Source organism: Saccoglossus kowalevskii, chromosome 15 (assembly GCF_978046115.1).
Source record: "Saccoglossus kowalevskii chromosome 15, keSacKowa6.1, whole genome shotgun sequence".
Taxonomy (NCBI): domain Eukaryota; kingdom Metazoa; phylum Hemichordata; class Enteropneusta; family Harrimaniidae; genus Saccoglossus; species Saccoglossus kowalevskii.
In genome coordinates this window covers 27230714-27257206 of record NC_140655.1, presented here as the reverse complement: position 1 = coordinate 27257206, position 26493 = coordinate 27230714, and the positions used below count along the sequence as shown (strand labels likewise).

General features: G+C 36.8%; 1 protein-coding gene across 2 annotated transcripts in view; it reads right to left on the bottom strand.

The window, feature by feature from the left end:
- LOC102801627 (dynamin-like GTPase OPA1, mitochondrial) overlaps window positions 1–26493 on the bottom strand; it is a 149966-nt gene that overhangs the window by 28106 nt on the left and 95367 nt on the right. The window lies entirely within an intron of this gene.

Sequence of the window (26493 nt, the reverse complement as noted above, 5' to 3'; positions counted from 1 at the left end):
AGCAACTTATAGTGGCGTAGTAAGTATGATTGAGGATGCTTGTCAACTTGTGAAAGCCACACTTTTATACAAGATGTTGGGGAGACAGCTAGCAATGAAAAGTGTAAAGTGTCCACTAGGGTTTGAATTACAAAATTGTGGCAGAGAGTCAACATGGTAAGTGTTAGCATGTGATAGTGTGTGTTTGGCAAACAGCCATGGAATAGCTAGCAGTTAATGAGAACTTGATGGTGTGATACAATACACGAATGATTTTAACATGCATCATTCGATTCTCATATGCCAAAATAAACACCCCCTTTCATATTACAATCAGATATAAACAGGATTTTATGATGATTATTAAAAGTACATCAAATCATTTGTCATGTCACATTATTATGATTAATAGTTATTGCTGGTTGATCATAGTAGTAGTAGTAGTACATGTACCGTAAAATCTGTATTAGAAGCTGCATCTCTAATAGAAGTCGCATCTATTCTTTTTGAACATTTGAGAAGCAAAAATTCATCATTTCTCATATGTGTAGATGCTCTAATGCATCTCCTCTGTTGCATTGTACCATTTTAATAGAAGTCACTGCTTCTAATACAGATTTTACAGTACTATAAGTTGGTTGTTTAATGTTACAGTAACAATAGTTAACGGCAGCAGTAGTTAATGCTAGTTGTTTATGGGGGATTAGTCGTATAAGTTAAGCTGGTTGGGTACTGTTACAGAGGCAATGCTAGTAGTTACTGGTGGTCGAGTATTAAACTAGTGGTTGTCCTATGAAAGATTTGAAGAAAATTGTGTTGGCAACAGTTTCTGACACTATTGTTGTTTCTCCCGACTGTTTGACAGTATATACAGTGCTTCTTGCCATATAAACTATATTTCATGTTTAGGACTTCATGACAGGTATGTAACAATCTTTTTATCAAAATGCATTATGGCTATTCATGCACTACCCCTCCCATCTTCTCACCTCGCCTCACCTCCCCTTCCTATCAACCAGGCCTAGTTAAACATGTGCACCTGCAGACCTTAATAAACTGGTGACCCCAAAGTCACATCATAAATAAATCTTTCTTTCTTGCTCAGTGGATGTGGTCTTCCCATTGATTTTGAGGTAGATAGATTGCTAGTAATAGTTACCATGCTAGAGAAGATTGGTATTAATAGTTACCACTGGTTAGTAAGTTAAGGCTAGTAGAATAATCAGTAGTTGTCTAAGATAAAATGGTAGTAATCATTCCAACGAGAAAAGTAATTCGTTGGTTACAGCTAGTCTATAATAACTAGTTGAATTTCATGATTAGTTATGAAAGTTACTGGTAGTTATGATTGGTTAAGTTGAATGTTTGCTATACGAGATAGATCAATAGTTATAGCATATCCATATGTGCTTTCTGAAATGAAATGGTCATAATAAATCATATTTCGGTTTACGAGCACTTCTTTTGGAAGACGGTATTAGTAGTTATACTGTGAAATACTTTATTTTTGCTTGGAATTAATTTTTGCTATTTTCGCTAAAGGAATGATTTAGTGAAAATAAAATCCAGCAAATATACCTTTTACATTCAACTCATCAAAAATCAGTGAAAATATAATCCATACAAAACACCAAGAATTATTTTCAGCGAAAATTAATTCCAGCTAAATTAAAGTATTTTACAGTACTGGTAGTTGACATTGGTCAACAGGCATCAGACTGGCAGCATTAGATATCACAGCTTTAAACAAAGGTTAGAGCAGTAATTCGTGGTTATGTATGACTGAATTTGGTAATAATAGTGACACTAGTAAAATTGATAATGTGTTGACATTTTTTATATAGTTATTACAATTATCCCACTAGTAGTAGATGAATTATAAACGTCAAGTTGATAGTAACACTTTTGAGATCATATTATTGCACTTGTTATTGAATTGGGTTACAGCGGTGTGTACTCACAGACAGCTCCGATTGCTACCAGTAGTCTATCTTTGATTACAATCAGACTCAGTGTTTGTTTATGCATAGCCCCAGCTCCTTACCCTAACATATTTACTCTGTATAGCTCTCTCACACCCTGCATAGGCCCATTGGAGAATTACACAACAAGGCACTCAAAGATAGAAAGAAAGAGAGTGGTGTGGTGGTGTAAAATCCATTGCCTATTGCTGCAATTGATAAATACAACACACAGAGACAAAACTGATCCAACATGCAAATACACGTGCTGTAAATGCATTAATTATTCATCAGGTTTTAATTTCACTATTTTCGCTGATAAGTAAAATCTGCTGAAATAAATCTATGTGAACAGGTAAAATAACAATAAACTCATTGTTTCCTTGACAAATTCGTGAAATTAAAACAAAGTGAATATGCTCAAAACATCAAAATAGTGCAACTAAATGTCAGTGAAAATAAATGGTTTTACAGTACCTATATATACCTTACACTGCAATAGATTACTATTAATCTGTGAATAATTTTCAACATGTGTTGCCATGGTTACTAAGTTGTAAGAGAAATATTATCTAATTTCCTCAATTGATATAAAATGAATTAAAACTGAAAACAGGTTTGTTCATAGACAGGAAAATCATATACGCTTTGGTCTAACTTGTGTTATAGATCAAATTTGTGATCATATTGTGATATTCCACTTTAAAAAATAATGCAGACCCCAATGAATAATTCATCGCTACTTACATGCCATAATAAGTAGATTACTTTATTTAGGCTTGAATTAATTTTTGCTGAATATCGCAATGTTAGGTGTACACATAATTACCGTATTAGGAAATGTAATCTGCATAAATACCTTATTAGGAAATGTAATCTGCATAACTGCCTTATTAGGAAATGTAATCTGCATAACTGCCTTATTAGAAAATGTAATCTGCATAACTACCTTGTTAGGAAATATAATCTGCATAACTACCTCATTAGGAAATGCAATCTGCATAACTACCTGATTAGGAAATGCAATCTGCATAACTACCTTGTTAGGAAATGCAATCTGCATAACTACCTGATTAGGAAATGTAATCTGCATAACTACCTTGTTAGAAAATGCAATCTGCATAACTACCTTGTTAGGAAATGCAATCTGCATAACTACCTTGTTAGAAAATGTAATCTGCATAACTACCTTGTTAGGAAATGTAATCTGCATAACTACCTTGTTAGGAAATGCAATCTGCAAAACTACCTTGTTAGGAAATGTAATCTGCATAACTACCTCATTAGGAAATGCAATCTGCATAACTACCTTGTTAGGAAATGTAATCTGCATAACTACCTCATTAGGAAATGCAATCTGCATAACTACCTTGTTAGGAAATGTAATCTGCATAACTACCTCATTAGGAAATGCAATCTGCATAACTACCTTGTTAGGAAATGCAATCTGCATAACTACCTTGTTAGGAAATGTAATCTGCATAACTACCTCATTAGGAAATGCAATCTGCATAACTACCTTGTTAGGAAATGTAATCTGCATAACTACCTCATTAGGAAATGCAATCTGCATAACAATCTTATTAGGAAATGTAATCTGCATAACTACCTTATTAGGAAATGCAATCTGCATAACAATCTTATTAGGAAATGTAATCTGCATAACTACCTCATTAGGAAATGCAATCTGCATAACTACCTTGTTAGAAAATGTAATCTGCATAACTACCTCATTAGGAAATGCAATCTGCATAACTACCTTGTTAGGAAATGTAATCTGCATAACTACCTCATTAGGAAATGCAATCTGCATAACAATCTTATTAGGAAATGTAATCTGCATAACTACCTTATTAGGAAATGCAATCTGCATAACAATCTTATTAGGAAATGTAATCTGCATAACTACCTCATTAGGAAATGCAATCTGCATAACTACCTTGTTAGGAAATGTAATCTGCATAACTACCTCATTAGGAAATGCAATCTGCATAACTACCTTGTTAGGAAATGTAATCTGCATAACTACCTCATTAGGAAATGCAATCTGCATAACAATCTTATTAGGAAATGTAATCTGCATAACTATCTTGTTAGGAAATGTAATCTGCATAACTACCTTGTTAGGAAATGTAATCTGCATAACTACCTCATTATGAAATGCAATCTGCATAACTACCTTGTTAGGAAATGCAATCTGCATAACTATCTTCTTAGGAAATGTAATCTGCATAACTACCTTATTAGGAAATGTAATCTGCATAACTACCTTATTAGGAAATGCAATCTGCATAACAATCTTGTTAGGAAATGCAATCTGCATAACTACCTTATTAGGAAATGCAATCTGCATAACTACCTAATTAGGTAAAGCAAATTCAACATGACGATTATTTGCTGCAATATATTTTGAAAACATTCAAGAGAATAAAATTTCATAATAGTCACCTTCATGAACTGTCTTAGAGATCCCAATTCAACCATTATCAAAGTTTTGGTGATTTCCTTAACTAATGAAATTTGTGAAAATGTGTCGCTTGTGATAATAAAAGTGTTTACAATATATTTGGAGGTGTTACAAAACAAAAAGAAAATGTTCCACTAGTGGTTGGGATAGGAAAATATAATATCACTACACTGTCATATAATAAAATTGAATGGTGGTGGTGGTTGTGTCGCGCAGTGTTTGATATGGGACTCATATACACAATGCATTAAAAATACACTGTTTGTTTACATGAAATTGGTTCCCCTACAGTTGAGATTGGGAAGGGGTGCTCTAACCTTTCTAGGATAATTTACTGAACTATCACACTTGGGACAAAATTTAATATTTGTCATTCTTTATTAAGACTTGATGAAGACGTGGAAAGGGCAGATGATCATAAATGGATTGAGAAGTTCACAAAGTTAAATACTGAGGGTCAATTTAAGTAGAGGAAGGCCACAGAAAATATGAAAGGAACTTGTTCATGCTCGTCTAAGAGTTATGGGAGTGGACTAGCATTCACTGAAAAACAATAGGAAACTATGGAAACTGTCAACAGCACTTCATCGTCTAACTCATGCAAATATGAAAAATAAATATACATCTTAAATTAAATTTTGGATAAGTTTGTAAAATTAATATGAAAGTGATTGTCCACATGTTATTGAGAAAATAGTAAAAAACCTTGCCAAGTGAATTACACACAAAGCCTGTCCCTGTCTTGAAGATGACCAGTATACAGTGTTTCCTCACTAAGATTATAGAGGCCTGCCTAACTTTCCATGCCTAACTTAGTATACAAGTCATACAGGTCATTTCACATCACACAGGTTATTGCATTAGGGGGCCTAACTTAGTATATGAGTAATACTGGTCATTTCACATCCGACAGGTTATTGCATTTGGGGGGGGCACTAACTGACACATTGAAATTCACATTTGCGAATAAACAAGTACCGGTATGTTTTTTTCATAACAAAAAATATGGAATATACTAAAAATGAAAACGTTCACACTGAACTCAGCAAAGGCTTGTACATTTTTATAGATATAATTTATAAAATTGATACGCCCAACTGTTAGATATCAGTTTCATTCAAATCAAATCAAAATGAGATGATTGAATTGGTGAGGCAGGTGCCTCCATTCATTCCACAATGACCTTGCACATCAAGCAGACAGATCATAACATGTACATCACTGCACTGGTTTACACAATGTAGGTAACTGCTGTTTGTGTAGATACTACATTGGTTTTAGGGTCCCGAAGGAGAGACAGCAGGTGGGTAGCATGGGTTTTTCTAGAAAAGAGGGAGCACTGCAATTCAGGATAGGGTTCTCTCTACGAGGGTGTGGAGTTTCTGATATATCTAAGTTAAAATGGAAATTACTATCAGACAGGTCACAGTTGAAGACTGTGGCCACATGCGATCCCTGGTAAATCAGAATTTAATGGTTGTCAGAAGATCTGCTCCCCAGGGTAAGGGGGCCAATGGCCATGACATGAGGGCACTGCACCCCTGTTCCCTTGATTACAAAAATCCCTGGGTAGTGAATTGATTGGTGTGGGCATAATTATGTGTGAGATTCATGACAATGTTCCTTCTATTTTGTATGGAATCTCACAAATCTATTTGGGTCAACTTTCTGACTGTTTGGAGAGAGATCTGAAAGAAGAAGCCTCAAGATTTCATGAACTGTAGGTTCAACAAAAATGTTGTTGCACCCAATTTTCCTGGCTTTCACACTTATTTTGTTTAATAAAATGTGAACTTTTAATACCAAATAACTTATCTATAGTAAAATATTTTTCAAGGTAATTTTTTCAATGTATGACTGTTCACATCAATTAATGAACATGTAACAAGTTGCATCAACAAAATCTCTCTGTACAGCATATTGGTATGGAGGGCTGACTGATGCTATACACGCGTCACTTGTTCTAATCAATAGACACACTAATAGACAAGTTTCGGCCATCAGTCGGTTTCTGTGCAAGAATGTTATTTCTAGCTCGCAAAATTTATTCGCTGGTTTCGCTGGGTCCTGGCGCTTTGATGAGCTATCTAATGGAGCGAAATCAATCTTAAAATCAACCCCCTACGCAGGCGGAATTAGAACGAATTTTTTACACCATAGCACACTCAACTTGCCTATTGTGGGAACTTAAATACTGTGGAATACTTTATTTTCGCTGGAATTAATTTTCGCTGAAAAGGCTTTTCGGGCGTTTTGCTTGGAATTTATTTTCACTGATTTTTGATGAGTTTAATGTGAAATATAGGAAAAAAAGTATATTCGCTAGATTTTATTTTCACTGAATCATCCCTTCAGCGAAAATAGCAAAAATAAATTCCAAGCGAAAATAAAGTATTCTACAGTATACAAGGTGCCACGCTGATCAGCAAGGCTAAAACATGTAATATGTAAATACTATGTGTGAATATGTAAAGACACAAGAAAAAACATTTCAGTACTTGTTTATTTATTTTTAATTTCTTATATAACCGGTCACTGGTAGCCTAGTGGTTGTCGCATCAGACTCATGGCCGGTAGACCCAAGTTCAAATCCTACATGTACTTTAGGCTGAGTGTGCCACAGACTCCATAGGAAGGCTTATTCCACTGGCCGAGATTCATTCACTATAAACGAATGCAACTTTGGGGGAACCTTGGTTTAGGTCCGCAGGTGCTTGTGTTTGATGGCCACACAGCCTTATCATGTAGCTCGAACATGAATATGACTTCTGTTGCAAAAATGCAGGGTGTGTCAAAACAAAAGTCAGGAGGGACAACAGTGACATTCAATGTCCAGAACTTTCACCTGGCACAAAAAACAATATAAAAAAAAAAGGACCATGTGTGAAGTAATATGCAACTTCAAATGGGATCTTCATCGTATATCACACAAGTTTTATATTTTTATCCAATACCCTTATATTACATAATAAATCTTTGGTGTTTTAAATATATATTCAACCCGGAGTGATTGTACTGATGTGAAATTGGGCATTAGTAGTTGAAAACACGACGATGAATGCTGTTTAAATGAGCAATTTGCTAAGTGAGAGATTTTGTTTGTAAAAAAATGTTGATTCAACAAAGCTGTAACACTAACAGACTTATCAGGCTGCATGGTTTAATCCAACCTGGTTGTCAGTTTCAAAGATGTCCAAATTCAGTCAATTTCAACAGAATAAGGTTTTAATTAAATTAGATTTACGGGAAGAATGGCGTGAAATTTGTGTTTCCAACGTGACGCAGGATTACTTTCAATCTGTCACAGAAACACTGGTGTAGCCTGGAAGAACTGTCGGCTCTTCTATTATATCAGTGAGTGCCAGGTGACAGCTTCCTTACATAACAAGAACACGGTTAAACAGAATCACTGAATAAAGAAAAGTAAGTGAGGAATGATCCATGCCAAGGCCATATTTTGTGACCTACAAATTTCTCCCTACGCTATCACCCACAGAAAGATAAACTGCACATCAGCAAAACATACTGTTGAATATAAAATGAATGCTAACATAATACAGTATACATGTATGATAAACAGTTTTAATTATGTGAATTAGTTTTGTGATTCAGGAAAAATTGGAGCAATTAACATTTCACTGGAGTTCTTCAGTCACAGTGACATTCGCAAACTGTTGAGCTTCGTAACACAAACTCTTTCAAATATGAAATAGCAAATATTACTAGTGGTGGAAATTTAATGGTAACCGTTCAATTTGCTGCATGAATCGGATATTATCATCATTATCTGCTAGCTGCTATACATTAAAACAAGATAATGATTGGCTTGGAAACACATATAAGCATTAGCCAACATGGCATTCACTGTAGTATTGGCCATCATGGCTAACAATGAAGCACTGCCACCATCGCTAACTATGTAGTATTGGCCACCATGGCTAACAATGTAGTATTGGCCATCATGGCTAACAATGTAGCATTGCCACCATCGCTAACAATGTAGTATCGGCCACCATGGCTAACAATGTAGTAATGGCCATCATGGCTAACAATGAAGCACTGCCACCATCGCTAACAATGTAGCATTGCCATCATGGCTAACAATGTAGCATTGCCACCATCGCTAACAATGTAGTATTGGCCATCATGGCTAACAATGTAGCATTGCCACCATCGCTAACAATGTAGTAATGGCCATCATGGCTAACAATGTAGCATTGCCACCATCGCTAACAATGTAATATTGGCCACCATCGCTAACAATGTAATATTGGCCACCATCGCTAACAATGTAGCATTGCCACCATAGCTAACAATGTAGCATTGCCACCATAGCTAACAATGTAGCATTGCCACCACCGCCAACAATGTAGCATTGGCCACCATGGCTAACAATGTAGTATTGGCCACCATGGCTAACAATGTAGTATTGGCCACCATCGCTAACAATGTAATATTGGCCACCATCGCTAACAATGTAGTATTAGTCACCATCGCTAACAATGTAGCATTAGCCACCATGGCTAACAATGTAGCATTAGTCACCATTGCTAACAATGTAGCATTAGCCACCATGGCTAACAATGTAGCATTGGCACCATAGCTAACAATGTAGCATTGCCACCATCGCTAACAATGTAGCATTGCCACCATCGCTAACAATGTAGTATTAGCCACCATGGCTAACAATGTAGTATTGGCCACCATCGCTAACAATGTAATATTGGCCACCACAGCTAACAATGTAGCATTGGCCACCATGGCTAACACAGTACAGTATTGACCATCATGGCTAACACAGTACAGTATTGACCATCATGGCTAGAATGGCTAACAATGTAGTATTAGCCAGAATGGCTAACAATGTAGTATTAGCCAGAATGGCCAACAATGTAGTATTAGCCAGAATGGCCAACAATGTAGTATTGGCCACCATGGCTAACAATTAATATTGGCCACCATGGGAAACAATGTAGCATTGGCCACCATGGCAAACAATGTAGCATTGGCCACCATGGCTAATAATGTAGTATTGGCCACAATGGCTAACAATGTAGTATTGGCCACCATGGCTAACAATGTAGCATTGGCCACCATGGCTAATAATGTAGTATTGCCCACCATGGCTAACACAATGTAGAATTGCCCACCATGGCTAACTATGTAGTATTGGCCACCATAGCTAACAATGTAGTATTGGCCACAATGGCTAATAATGTAGCATTGGCCACAATGGCTATAAATGTAGTATTGGCCACCATGGCTATAAATGTAGTATTGGCCACAATGGCTATAAATGTAGTATTGGCCACAATGGCTAATAATGTAGTATTGGCCACCATGGCTAACAATGTAGCATTGGCCACCATGGCATAATAATGTAGCATTGGCCACCATGGCTAATAATGTAGCATTGGCCACCATGGCCAACAATGTAGTATTGGCCACCATGGCTAACAATGTAATATCGGCCACCATGGTGAACAATGTAATATCGGCCAGAATGGCCAATAATGTAGTATCGGCCATCATGGCTAACAATGTAATATCGGCCACCATGGCTAACAATGTAATATCGGCCACCATGGCTAACAATGTAGCATTAGCCACCATGGCTAACAATGTAGTATTGGCCACCATGGCTAACAATGTGATATTGGCCACCATGGCTAACAATGTAGTATTAGCCACCATGGCTAATAATGTAGTATTAGCCAGAATGGCCAACAATGTAGCATTGGTCACCATCGCTAACAATGTAGAATTAGCCACCATGGCTAACAATGTAGTATTGGCCACCATCGCTATCAATGTAGCATTGGCCACCATAGCTAACAATGTAGAATTGGCCACCATAGCTAACAATGTAGTATTGGCCACCATCGCTATCAATGTAGCATTAGCCACCATGGCCAACAATGTAGTATTGGCAACCATGGCTAACAATGTTGTATTGGCCACCATCGCTATCAATGTAGCATTAGCCACCATGGCTAACAATGTAATATTGGCCACCATGGCTAACAATGTAATATTGGCCACCATGGCTAACAATGTAGTATCGGCCACCATGGCTAACAATGTAATATTGGCCACCATGGCTAACAATGTAGTATCGGCCACCATGGCTAACAATGTGATATTGGCCACCATCGCTAACAATGTAGTATTAGCCACCATGGCCAACAATGTAGCATTGGTCATCATGGCTAACAATGTAGCATTGGTCACCATCGCTAACAATGTAATATTGGCCACCATGGCTAACAATGTAGTATTGGCCACCATGGCTAACAATGTAGTATTGGCCGTCATGGCTAACAATGTAGTATTGGCCACCATGGCTAACAATGTTATATTGGCCACCATGGCTAACAATGTAGTATTGGCCACCATGGCTAACAATGTAGTATTGGCCACCATGGCTAACAATGTAGCATTGGCCACCATGGCTAATAATGTAGCATTGGCCACAATGGCTAATAATGTAGTATTGGCCACCATGGCTAACAATGTAGTATTAGCCACCATGGCTAATAATGTAGTATTAGCCAGAATGGCCAACAATGTAGCACTGGTCACCATTGCTAACAATGTAGTATTAGCCAGAATGGCCAAGAATGTAGTATCGGCCACCATGGCTAACAATGTAGTATTGGTCACCATGGCTAACAATGTAGCATTGGTCACCATAGCTAACAATGTAGTATTGGCCACCATCGCTATCAATGTAGCATTAGCCACCATGGCCAACAATGTAGTATTGGCAACCATGGCTAACAATGTTGTATTGGCCACCATCGCTATCAATGTAGCATTAGCCACCATGGCTAACAATGTAATATTGGCCACCATGGCTAACAATGTAATATTGGCCACCATGGCTAACAATGTAGTATCGGCCACCATGGCTAACAATGTAATATTGGCCACCATGGCTAACAATGTAGTATCGGCCACCATGGCTAACAATGTGATATTGGCCACCATCGCTAACAATGTAGTATTAGCCACCATGGCCAACAATGTAGCATTGGTCATCATGGCTAACAATGTAGCATTGGTCACCATCGCTAACAATGTAATATTGGCCACCATGGCTAACAATGTAGCATTGGCCACCATGGCTAACAATGTAGTATTGGCCATCATGGCTAACAATGTAGTATTGGCCACCATGGCTAACAATGTTATATTGGCCACCATGGCTAACAATGTAGTATTGGCCACCATGGCTAACAATGTAGTATTGGCCACCATGGCTAACAATGTAGCATTGGCCACCATGGCTAATAATGTAGCATTGGCCACAATGGCTAATAATGTAGTATTGGCCACCATGGCTAACAATGTAGTATTAGCCACCATGGCTAATAATGTAGTATTAGCCAGAATGGCCAACAATGTAGCACTGGTCACCATTGCTAACAATGTAGTATTAGCCAGAATGGCCAAGAATGTAGTATCGGCCACCATGGCTAACAATGTAGTATTGGTCACCATGGCTAACAATGTAGCATTGGTCACCATAGCTAACAATGTAGCATTGGCCACCATGGCTAATAATGTAGTATTGGCCACCATGGCTAATAATGTAGCATTGGCCACCATAGCTAATAATGTAGTATTGGCCACCATGGCTAATAATGTAGCATTGGCCACCATAGCTAATAATGTAGCATTGGCCACCATGGCTAATAATGTAGTATTGTCCACCATGGCTAACACAATGTAGAATTGCCCACCATGGCCAACAATGTAGTATTGGCCACCATGGCTAACAATGTAATATCGGCCACCATGGTGAACAATGTAATATCGGCCACCATGGCTAACAATGTAATATCGGCCACCATGGCTAACAATGTAATATAGGCCACCATGGTTAACAATGTAGCATTGGCCACCATGGCTAACAATGTAGTATTGGCCACCATGGCTAACAATGTGATATTGGCCACCATGGCTAACAATGTAGTATTGGCCACCATGGCTAATAATGTAGCATTGGCCACCATGGCTAACAATGTAGCATTGGCCACCATAGCTAACAATGTAGCATTGGCCACCATAGCTAACAATGTAGCATTGGCCACCATGGCTAACAATGTAGCATTGGCCACCATAGCTAATAATGTAGCATTGGCCACCATGGCTAACAATGTAGCATTGGCCACCATAGCTAACAATGTAGTATTGGCCACCATAGCTAACAATGTAGTATTGGCCACCATAGCTAACAATGTAGCATTAACCACCATGGCCAACAATGTAGTATTGGCCACCATGGCTAACAATGTAATATCGGCCACCATGGCTAACAATGTAGTATTGGCCACCATAGCTAACAATGTAGTATTGGCCACCATAGCTAACAATGTAGCATTAACCACCATGGCCAACAATGTAGCATTGGTCATCATGGCTAATAATGTAGCATTGGCCACCATAGCTAACAATGTAGCATTGGCCACCATAGCTAACAATGTAGTATTGGCCACCATAGCTAACAATGTAGTATTGGCCACCATAGCTAACAATGTAGCATTAACCACCATGGCCAACAATGTAGTATTGGCCACCATGGCTAACAATGTAATATCGGCCACCATGGCTAACAATGTAGTATTGGCCACCATGGCTAACAATGTAGTATTAGCCACCATGGCTAATAATGTAGTATTAGCCAGAATGGCCAACAATGTAGCATTGGTCACCATCGCTAACAATGTAGTATTAGCCACCATAGCTAACAATGTAGAATTGGCCACCATAGCTAACAATGTAGTATTGGTCACCATAGCTAACAATGTAGTATTGGCCACCATCGCTATCAATGTAGCATTAGCCACCATGGCCAACAATGTAGTATTGGCAACCATGGCTAACAATGTTGTATTGGCCACCATCGCTATCAATGTAGCATTAGCCACCATGGCTAACAATGTAATATTGGCCACCATGGCTAACAATGTAGTATCGGCCACCATGGCTAACAATGTAATATTGGCCACCATAGCTAACAATGTAGTATTGGCCACCATCGCTATCAATGTAGCATTAGCCACCATGGCTAACAATGTAGTATCGGCCACCATGGCTAACAATGTAATATTGGCCACCATGGCTAACAATGTAGTATTGGCCACCATGGCTAACAATGTAGCATTGGCCACCATGGCTAATAATGTAATATTGGCCACCATGGCTAACAATGTAGTATTGTAGTAAGGTAAATCTATTAAAATTAACATATTGGAATGGCACCTGGTCAAAACCAAATAATTATGTTTGTTCTGTGCATCTGCAAGCCCAAACAGTTTTTAATTTTCAACCAACACTGATTTATGCTTAACTTTAACTGGGTTCTAGAGTATGTATGTCCAGTGGAGAAAATACAGTGATTTTTAAAACAGTCTGGTAATAAACCACTAACTTTATTAATTATTCATCACTTGTACTAAGGTGGGTAGGTAGGAGAGAGGAGGGGTAGGGGAACTAACAGACTAGGCTATGCGCACATTGTGTACGTCGTCGTGTAAGTTTGTTAACAATGCTAGTACTGACGAGTCAATGGCTAATTAATGGAGTGAACAGGACACGAGATTCAACACAAGGTTAACTCAATAAATTAAGGGAAAATGGCTTCCCTTTCTCTCTAAAACTGTCCTACAAGTGGTTTATTTATTCAGCAATGGATACAAACAATTTAAAGAGGACAACTACTGACAGTCATGGTCAATGGTTGACGTTGACCATGATCAAAGAATGTAGGCTACTTACTATGACAGCACAAGTGGAAAAAAGACTAAGAAAAACTGACACCACTGACTACCATATCAGTCAGCAAACAGACAAAACTTAAAATCTGTTTGTTTGTTTTTGAACAGGTAAGTTCTCAAACATTTTGGTAGCTTTAGAATAATCTTCAAAATATACTAGGAGTTTAACCTTTTCACCACCAGACTTTCTAACCCAAATTTGTCTGCACTTTTTTCTAATATCCTTTAATATTTCTGGAAATGAACCTTAATTTTGGCGCCAACAGACGAAATTTGAGTCAATTTTCAGTTACTCAAAACAATTTGGCTATTTTTGTCTCAATCTTTAGAAGGAAAGTGTAGACTATAAATGAGACTACTTTGTGAATTTTTGATGAAAAGAGGGAACTGGTGGTGTAAAGGCTAATGATTCTGAGATCTCAGTACTGGAACAGAGTCTAGATGGTAGCATTGCTATGATGACTGGGAGGCTACAACCAGACAGTATAGTGAGTTATCACAGGGGAGGATGACTGGGTTGGTGCGTACATGCACATATAGCAATAATTGCACCACAGTAGCTTGCTAGACAAGTGAGCCTTTATTTAAACTGCCACCTGACTTGCGTTAGTAACAAAGACACAAACGACTCATCGGCAGTCGTGCAAATTACACTCAAAAGCCCAGTAATTGCAGACACAATTGTTTGATAGAGTCTTTGGGGGCAAAATAGTAGACTGTGTTTGAACTGATGAAAGGTTGTTTTATTGCCAATGTGTGATGCATGCCATTTTTTCTGACCATTCATTGCTCAAGGACATGGTGCAGGGTATAATGTATGCACCCCGCCTACAAGCAAAAGAATCACAGCTTCCTAAAGCTTGACATTAATTCTAATTGTGCCATTTAGTTCCGTCAGCTCTGTTTGGCACAGGTAGATCAGCTTGAGTGGGTTTTCCCACACTCATTTTGAAGCATGTATCGCATCTATCTTATGACCATTCTCTACTGCAATTTTAAATCTGGTTTAAAAAGCTGAACTGAAAATGTAAAACTTAATGACTAATAATTTTGATATACAAGAAATATAAAGGTGAGTTGCAGACCTTGTGACTATCACTCAGCATGCATGACATGACAACCATGTCACAAGTCAAGTTGTGATACAACCACTTAAAACAACAAATCTGACAAAAAGAATCATCCTTATGAATGTATACTGATGTCAAACAACAGTAATACATAACACACAATATCAAATACTTGAAAACATTTCAATTCAAATATTTTGTTGTTTCATACAAGCAGCCTAAGGGCAGTAGAGGCATACATAACAGAAACAAAACTGGAACATTGATAGTGAACTTAACGAAATACTATGCTAAAACACACCTAAGGTTTGAAAACACATTCCAACAATGTTTTTCAAAAGGTAAACTTTGTGTGTGGTAAGGTTTTGATCTGTTTTCCAACTGGTTCGATATGGAAGTACACATGACAAGATGCATGATAGAATTGTAGCAACAGAAATTCCATGTTGCTTTTGTGTTTTACACCCAACCTGAAAATCTAACATACAAAATTATCAATTACCCAGAAAATTATAAATGTTTTTCAGCAAATATGTTAATCGAATTGGTCGGCACGCTTCATAATTTTGTGCCTTGGGGATGAAAGAAACCTAACTAATCTTGGCTTGTAAAGTGAGCTGATGCTGTCTAAACTGAAATTAACACCACACAAGGTATATATTGTGGAATTTAAGCGTTACAGGTGAATAACTCTAAACCTACAACGACATTTCAATACTGTGACTGCACAAATATTAGAATAATGAAAAACGCACGATCTTGACCTAATTGTTATTGGTCCATGCAAACGCACACTTCACAGTAAGCCAACCACATGGAAAAGAATATGTCAAAGAAAATAACGTACTGGTAAACATGACTTTAGAGAATGAAGATTTGGTTGGACTGTCACCAGACTGAAGGAGAATAAGAAAATTCAGTAATGTGGAAAGCTATGTTGAGAAATTCTTTAAACTAAACAATAGAGGATATGTCATGAAAAAAATTATGATTTCTTTGCAGTCAGGTCTATGTTTTAATACAACCAGGCTTATGAAAATAATTAAGGTGATATCTGATTGGCTAGGCAAGCAGCCAATCAGGGACAATATTCCAAACTAGTTTGCTTTTCTTTTCAAGTGTCCTGATAAATATTTGTAGCCTATTACAACAACAAATATGATTTAAGGTGAAAGCCTACTCATAATTTTTGAGAAAGTTGGTCATAAATCGCATGACAATGTTCATTGGTTTATTATGTAAATCAAAATTAGGCTGGTGACCTCATCTTTTTAAAGTCAATATCCTTAAATTGCCTGTTATTGCCATTTATTGCAAATTGAATGAATTTCACGAATGTGTATAAACTTTAAGATACAGACTAAAATGAGATGCGAGTTTGGTGGTTTTATTGTTCTCTGGTCTGTGTTTTAGATGCAACAGGTGTTAGACGTCTACACTAGGTTTTATCAAGTTATAAGGCTACATACAACAATATTTTAATTTCTGATCATTTCAATATCAGCTCTTGTGGCCGGGAGTATTTATTTTGTTTTGAATATAGGATTTGTAAACAGTTTGTTGTTGGATTGATCAATTATTGATACTACCCCCATGCTCTGATGGTCAGGGTGAGTGGAAACCAACCACGCAACAAGATGCATGATACGGCCAACTTCACTGTGATGTCACCTTGATATATTTATTAAACTGTAATTCATTCTCACTTTGGATGAACAGTACACCCCTGCCAGCTATATATTAGTCACCAATATAATGGGTATGCTTTGTTTGACACCCTATTTCACCCAAGAAACAAATGAGAAACTAGTAAAATGTACAGAAAATGAAGCTCTGCACGTTTATGTTTGAATCAATTGTGGAATATTGTGGAAGAAGTTGTTTGACAAAGCTGATTGAACACTGATCCAGGGACAGTATGGGCTAGGGATTAATCAGGTAAGGGAGGCTGAACAAGAAGGGAGGGCTAAGAGATAAGGAGGGCTGAACAGGTGACAAAGTCTAACATGTTAGAAGTACTGATTAAGTTGAAAGGGCTGAGAGGCAACTAAGAGTCTCTGAACAAGGAGGGTAGGGCAGAACAGGTAAGGAGAGCTGAACAGTTTTGTATGGCTGAACAGGATAGAAGGCATAGGGCTGAATGTTATGGAGGCTGAACAAGTTGGGAGGGCTGAACAAGTTGGGAGGGCTGAGCAGGCTGGAAGGGATGAACAGGTTGGAAGGGATGAACAGGTTGGAAGGGATGAACAGGTTGGGAAGGCTGAGCAGGTTGGAAGGGATGAACAGGTTGGAAGGGATGAACAGGTTGGAAGGAATGAACAGGTTGGAAGGGATGAACAGGTTGGAAGGAATGAACAGGTTGGAAGGGATGAACAGGTTAGAAGGGATGAACAGGTTGGAAGGGATGAACAGGTTGGAAGGGTTGAACAGGTTGGGAAGGCTGAGCAGGTTGGAAGGGATGAACAGGTTGGAAGGGATGAACAGGTTGGAAGGAATGAACAGGTTGGAAGGGATGAACAGGTTGGAAGGAATGAACAGGTTGGAAGGGATGAACAGGTTGGAAGGGATGAACAGGTTGGAAGGGATGAACAGGTTGGAAGGGTTGAACAGGTTGGAAGGGCTGAACAAGTTGGGAGGGCTGAGCAGGTTGGAAGGGATGAACAGGTTGGAAGGGATGAACAGGTTGGAAGAGATGAACAGGTTTAGAGGCTCAACAGGTTGGGTAGACCAAACAACTAAGGAGGGTTGGACATGTTAGGAGGATTGAATCAATTGGTTTGGCTGAATAGGTTGGGAGGCCTCGGGCTCAATAGGATGGGAGGACTGAAAAACTCTTCTATGCTCTGATAATCAGAGTGACTGGACACCAGCAACACTACTGGATATCAATGTGCACAAGACGTATGACCCTCTTCGTTCAACTTCACCTTGATGTCACTTTGATATAAGAGCTATTTATTGGAATGCAATTTATTCTCACTTCAGACAAACAGTATGCTCCCCTCTAGCTATATTAGACACTAATTTGCTTCTCTTCGTTTCACAACCCCTCCACTATTTTCAAAAGTTTGACCCACAAAACAGCAGAGAAGCTTGTAAAATGTACAGAAATGCAAATTTCATGATTGAATAAATTGTGTGATATTGAACTTGAAGGAGTAATATAGGATTAAACAAGCTGTTTGGAATACGTTTTTTTTTTAAACAAGGCTGATCAGACACTGATCATAGTATGGGCTAGGAATTAATTAGATTGAGAGAGCTGAACTGAATGGGAGGGTAGAACAGGATGGGAGGGGGAGGGTCGGACAGGTTGAGAGGGCAGAACAGGTTGGGAGGGCTGAACAGGTTGGAAGGACAGAACAGATTGAGAGGGCTGAAAAGTTTGGAGGGCTGACAATGTTAGGAGGGCTAAACAGATAAGGAGAAATGAACTGACTTGGAGGGCTGAACTTTGTGAGAACCCAGCTGGCGATAGACGAGGACAGTAGTGGATCTAAACCAACATAGAGTGTTTTCCAGATTATACTATATATGACTGATTACCAAGATGTTTTGTTGGCTGACATGTAGATGGGAAACAGGTAGAATAAAAAACAGTTCTAGCCCCTGTGAAAAATTCTTATTTTGTTGAGTTATTTAATCAATGGGACACCCCTATGTTTAATTAGAAAAGTGAAACATAATTCACATGAGTATGGACAGCTTTCTGAAGCTGAAGCTAGTTTATCCCCAATGGAGTGCATAGAGATGCATGTAACTAAGGATACTGGCAATAAAACCTGACTTGTTGACAATCTAATCACACATACAGTGACATAATTGTTATTTCTTATTTCCGGAGGGAGGAATTGTAATTTTTTCTCATAGGAAACACTATTGAGTGAAAGAAAATAAGACAGTGATAGGAATGACTTTCTGACCTGCAGTGTAAAAAGAAAACTTAACAGTAAATAGCAAGGGAACAAAATGTCTAAGACATCAAACAAAACTTCACAATTTATCACCAAAACAGTCCATTAAAGGAAATAACGGCAGACCTCATCCAATTGAAAAACTGCCTTGAAATCTAAACAAAGAGAGAAGCGTTTCTTGATCATATTGCGTGAAGTTGAAACAAAAGACAAACACATAGCAACGAGTAAGATCAGTAAAACCGCGACAGGTGTCATACATCACCTGGAAATGAAAGCCGCCAGCAAAAAATAAATTCTGACAACTACATGTAGGCGTGTGCGATATTTTTTGTAGTCAGTAGACATGCCTTGCAAGATAATTCTTAACTATCGGCTTCAATAAAGGAACAATGCTTTTCAAGTTGTAAACACTTGATAGGCTGCAATGGTTTAGTGTAAACTATTTAAAAAACGCAAAGGGAAGAAGCCAGTTAAATAGCAGTAAAAATACATTACCATATCAGCATCAAAATGGTTTCAATTAAAATCTCTGTTTATTTTAACACAACAAAAGAAATAAAATAGAGCATTGCTGTTCGGAAATTATTCAACAATAATCCAAGCTTCATCAGAAAAGTGACACGTTTTGCATAAAATGTAAAACAAACAGAAAGGGAAGAAGCCAGTTAAATAACAGTCAAAATACATTACCATATCAGCATCAAAATGGTTTCAATAAAAATCTGTTTATTTTAACACAACAAAAGAAATAAAATAGAGCATTGCTGTTCGGAAATTATTCAACAATAATCCAAGCTTGATCAGAAAAGTGACACGTTTTGCATAAAAATGTAAAACAAACTGAAAGGATTTAACAGTAACTTTAAATAAAGATGGAATTAATCCAAAATGTGCATCACTAAGAACTATCTTACTTACTTGGTAGTTCTGCATGATATTACTCCAAAGAAAACAAAAATGTTTTCCTTTCCCTGCACAAACTCCTTGCATAAATTATAGTCTCTCCTTTATTGCAATGTGTCTTTAAATTGTCCCCATCATAACCTTTGTATTTAGATTTAGGTTTAAGTACAGTCCATCGAAAAAGAACGATGGTTCAATGGTAGCTTTGCAAATACCAGCTTAAAATCAGAGTCTAATTTTAATAAAACGTTGTGCAATAACACTATTATAGTTAAGACATTTAAGAGAAAGTTGCCTCACATTTACAATTTATCTTCAAAGAAAGAGTGATTATAAGTAATTTATAAGAGAATGTTTCAAGCGTGCCTACAACTATATTTTGAGATGCAGGTGAGGGGGACAAGTACAAGCAATTAGAGCCATGTAAATCTAAAAGCCCAGAAGCTATGCACACTCACTCACCATGGCATTTAAAACACTGCCTGTTTCATATTCATATAGTGCATGAACCAACACAAACAGAATCAAGCAAATACAACTACTAAATCGTCAGTAAAATGTAGGGACGCTGAACGTATTGTCTTTCTTCTCAGGCTTTCCTATGTGGAAATTGCAAGTACTGTTGGTACATATCATCACAGAATCCATATTCTATGTTTGAGACAACATTACCGGGCTGTGTGACTGTCTTCCTATCATAATGATGTTTAATGGCAATGTGCTACCATCGCATCAACCAAACCAGGCCTAACACAAGCAAATGCAAAACCATATAGCTTCTCCCATAGTCACAGTGAATGAAAACTTTGCTAATCACGATGTCAGGCGTGTAGCTGGTTCAGAATGATATCACACTTTCTGTGTGAACTAGGCTTTGTGCAAAGACTCTATTTATCTGTCATGCTTATCAGTTTTTACTGAACCATACAGCCAGTGTGACACTACACTGCAGATAAGTGAAATTTTAAAACATGAGAAAAACAAACGTACAGTAAAAGAGAATATGATAGTGTACTAGAAATCATATACTTGGAGAACTACTGACAACTGTCTTCTACCTACTTACTTACTTAGAAGAGAAATCATTTACTCATCACCAGTGCCACAAAATGTACAAATTGAAAAATGTACAAATTGAAAAATTGAAAAACAACTAAAATAAAAGTGATGTAACAATATAAAAGTGAATGAAAAAACAAAACAACATATTAATTGCATGATAATAATAAAAATAAATTTTAGAAAGTTGCCAAAGGATTAGAAAGGTGACTGTGGTGCCATTTTGTTTTGTACAAAGAAGCAAGTTGTTAAGCATATTGTTAACATGTTTTTATATTTTGCTGTTGTTAATTTAACTTTTCCAACACTTCTGAGCCAGATAGAAAGACTTAATACAGAACCTTAATGCACTAGGGGATAGGAAAGCACATTAAGTGAGGCCAAAGCTGGATTGGACATCACACGAATGAAACAGTGTGTTAGATTAGCATAAAACTATAGTTCAACTGTGCTACTGGTAAGACAACAAATTAGTTTAAAACTGAGACAAAATTGAAAAATAAGCTGGAAAGGCTACTTGAAGTATCAGAAATAATGTTTCTTTCCCTCACTGACAACCTTTCACAATTCACACTATCACATGAACGAAATTTTTTTTTTACATTTTCAACAGATTTTATTCTTAAAAAGGAACTGAAGAAGACACAGAATTTGTTAAGAATAAAAAAACAAATACCGGTAACTTATAGGTATTCACATCGTCGCTAAAAACTGCATGAAGTACTGGACGTACACCTCATAAATCTTGAAGACCAATATATGCAAATTACGTCAGTTGCTGGCGTTATTTATGTCAGATATTGACAATAGGATTCACGGTGCACCTGCCGACAACACTGTCGTGTCACTACTCTCTCACGCTCCCTACATTCTTAAATATATGCGGATTCACCTGATTGGCCGTCAAGCCTCGAGGGGATGACAACTGTCTAAGCACCATTTCAAGTAAAAACAACTTGACTACATCGGTTATTTATACGTTTAATGCAATAATGTAATATTTACAAAATTCATGATATCATTTTTCAAGAAGTATGCAATATTTTCAAATTATAAAAAAAAACATATTATTACTAATACTTTTAAAAGTATCTTTAAAATGAGGAGTGATTTGGATGACTGACATTTCACAAGAAGTAACTATGGAGACGGAATACTATGGCAGAGAAAAAAAAATCTTTTGTTCAAGAGCAAAATAAATTTATAAGCGGTTTTAGCAAATTTTTTAAAAATGTAGAATAAAAAAGGTTGCAAATATCCTCGTAAACAATTAAAAACTTTACCCCCATCCTCATTTTTCACTGTAAGTATGAGAACTTTTTTTTTCATTTTGCAAAAAAAAAATGTACAGAGAGCATACTAGAATAAGACTACAGCTTCAAAAATCCCATATCAAGGTTTCTGACACCGGATTGTTTTTGGTTCACTGCCATTTTGCTTGTTTTTCCGTCAAATAATGTGCATAAAATGTCAAAATTTAAGCAGTGGTTTCCAAACACATATTTTTCTAATACCTCTAGACATCAAAAGTATTTTAAGACACAATACATATATTTTTCACAATATGTCACAGAGAAAAATTTGAAGATATTGAGATACCTCTGTGTAACAATCACCTAAAGAGAGTTGAAACCCAATTCCAAATTTAAAGATAAAATGCAATTTTTGACATTTACTGTGAAATTTCAGACTCCTGTTTCTGGAATAATTGTCCAGTAATAATATAAATTTCATGTATTTATGGTATTTTTATCAATACATAAAATGCAGTAAAAATAGTATATTTTCTCTATTTGGAGCATTTTACCGTTATGGCAAGGATATATCTAAAAATTGTGCTGGGTGATATATGGTAAAAAGAAGATATCATTTAATTTGCAATTCAGTACCAAACTTTTTCACCTTAATAATTCAATTTTAGAAACGATTATATGAAATTTTACTTTTGGATATTGAAATCAATTTGCCTGATATGATTTGGCAAAGCTAACAAGAGAAAAGTTTGAGTATATTTACATAATCAATTTATTCTAATTACATTAACCTGCTGGTGTCACCTGCTGAAACAAAAGCAATCCTATTTTGACATAGATAAGTCTAGCCTTGTAAACTGGGCTTTAACAATAATTGCCAATGGGTAAATTATAGTTTAAAAGTGAAACTTGAACTTCAATTTTACCATGGCACTGACCAGATTGTTTCATGGGTGGCAGAAAATGCACTTATATAAATAGTAGAGGTATGTATATGGTCAAAATAAGTAATATTTAATAATTCAGTATACAATAATTATACATTTTTGTCATTTACGTGTATTTTATTTAATAGAGATGTACAAATACAGTAAATACAGAATGAATATGAAAGGTTAAAGTCAGTTATTATCAAATTTTTGAATGTTCAGTATTATCAATTCTTAATCCTTGTAATTTCTTATTACTGAAACGCTTTGTTTTTGGCCATATTTTGCTGCTCTGATCTTACATAAACAAATAAAAGAATTAAAAGTTGGCTTCCAAACGGAACATTTGATTCATGAAAGAAACATTGAATTATATGACACAGACATTCATTGTAATGCAAATTGAAAACATGTGAAGAACTCAATAAACATGAATGCTATTGAAGAAATCAGTTTGTAGCACACAGTTTATAATTGGCATGACAAGTATTTAGAATCCATGTGACTCCAGTCATGTAGGCAAACTAACGAACGATGCATCATTGTCCTATTGCTGTCTAGTATGCCGCAAAGTGTCTCCAGCCAAAATTTGTTTTTACTAGCCTCACACTGAAAGAACCTGTCAAGCATCGGGGTGATAAATGGGCAAACCTCCCCTAGGGGATGGAAACTGAAAAACAAACAGTGACCACCGCTGGGGTACCTGTTCCCACGTTTTCCTGACAATAACCTTGAGTGCACATAAGGTAGCAGGTGAGACAAGCAGGCAGCAATTTTGCAAGGGAGCATGAAAAACAACAATGCCAATGCGAGCCGCTCCCAGGGGGGAGATTTGGGAGAGGGTTACCAAAGCAAGACAATAAATAAGGCTCTAGTCTTGTTTAAGATGAAAGAGTAAAAATCAAGCAAAGGTTTGTATAGCACAAGATGAGAGACACAATAGTGAGATAAAGCGTCTGTCAAGAGACTTGTACAAAAAGATAAACAGCCCAACATTTTTTCTCGATTAGATACGCATCTTGTATACAGATGATCAGTGATTGATTTCAGCAGTTAACTTTGTTTTTAAGGTTTACTGCCGATAGTTTTATGTAAAATTGTAAAATCGGCATACTTGTGGGTACTGTATAATGCAGTGATTGATGCTGAATTCATAAATTCACTGCTACTTGTCAAAAAAGTCTTCGATATTTACAAAAATTGGTACTGCATAATAGTGTATCACTTAATAAATTTGCATTACTTTTGATGTGGGCAAGTTTACCAATTACCCCATATAGACAATTCTCATAGTCCCATTTTATTTTAATTGCCCAATATCCACTGATAGAATGACATTACTCCCTTGAGGCCAAATCGTTAATTTTGACTGCTCAAGAATCACTGAGTCGTTTAAAATTGTCTTACTTCATGGCTTGTATAGAATGTTATTCTTAATTAAACTCCAAACTCAGAAATTTTTCTGATTTGAAGATTTAATGGCAAGATCAAAGTTTTGCAAAAGTCACCGTGCATCTTTCATTAGGACCCCAGTGGACTTTTTGTCTTTAGAACCCCAGTTGAAAATTGACTAATTATTATGCAAACCCAAAACTAATCAAATCTGCAGATTGTCCCGAGCATCCATGTACCATGTTTTATTGAAATCCAATGATTGGCTCTAGAGATATAAGTGGAAAAGTTAAAAATTGGCTACTTATTATGCACATGAGAAAATTAGTATTCATGGATTTCAACCCCAAACTAATCGGGTGTGTACAGTATTCCTCGGCATATATGTATAGTTCTTGGGATATCAGTGGAAGAGACACACACAGACATACATACCAGCACAGTGATGACTCCCATCACACGTTTTGCACATGGAAGTCAAAAACAGAAACAGTTGCCAACAAAGGCAGTTCATGCCCTTCAATATTTCGTAGTCTACAGTCAGAGTCTGTACTGCCTTTTCAAAAAAAAAACATCTGTTTTCATTAAAAAACAGGATGTACAAACATTACACTTGCACAATTACACAGAGGGTGCAAGCATAATCTGGCATCAAGCCATCCACGTGCTGCATAGACACAATAATACTATGATGACAGTATCCTTGAAAGCTTCACAAACAACTCAGAACTACCATTGACAAATGGCCACCTCATGGGAAACTTAACTAGCACAATACCACATGTAATACAGCAACACAATTTCACTAATGTGAAATATTCTGAATCAGCTGCGGACAAAGAGACGACATGATTAAATGGACCTAGGAAACACCCTAGTCATAACCTATTATGTCATAGCTGAGACAAAAAGCAGTTACTGAATACAGTCCAAAATGATGTAACCTTTTGTGTGTGTGTGTGTGTGTGTGTGTTATGCTCGAAATACTCTCAGTGCAACAAAAGCATTCCCTTCACGATTATAAATATTCAGTTGAATCCAACCAGCTAATCAACAAGTACAGTGCGCAGTCATTTGAAAACATCTCAATGTTATTCAGTGGTCCAATAGCAATCTCTCGTTTCAGTTTGAATTGTGAAATTTATACATGTATTTATAAATATGAAGGGAATGCCTTTGTTGCACAGAAAGTAGTTTAAATGGAGTTTGGTGGGTAAATTTTATCCATGGAAGCACCATGGATACTGTGGAATACTTTATTTTTGCTTGTAATTAATTTTAACAGAAGGCATAATTCAGTGAAAAAAAAATCCAACAAATATGACTTTTTTCCTGTATTTTACATTCAACTTGTCAATAATCAGTGAAAATAAATTCCATATACAACACAAAAAAAAGTCTATTCTGAGAATATTAATTCCAGCTAAAATAAAGTAGGTGGAAGGTTCACTCAGCATTGTATTTGTAATAAATGCAGTTTACTTATTAAAACTTAGATATTAAATTTCATATCTGAGTTGATTGCTTCACCATGGTTCTAACAACTTGTTTGCATGTTGGGCTTTTGAATATGTCAGTGTTTTCAGCCAATTTTTTTTTTTTTTTTTTTTTATTTCTAATCATTCCTTTTTCTCTGGGGATTAAGTGATAATGAAGATTGATTGGTTGATTTTGTGCAACATTATGTATGTACCATTGTCATTTTTTTTCTTATAATTTCTTTGTTAATTTTGCACTATGCATTTCAAAAGCATATTTGGGGTGCAAATCCTATTTATGGC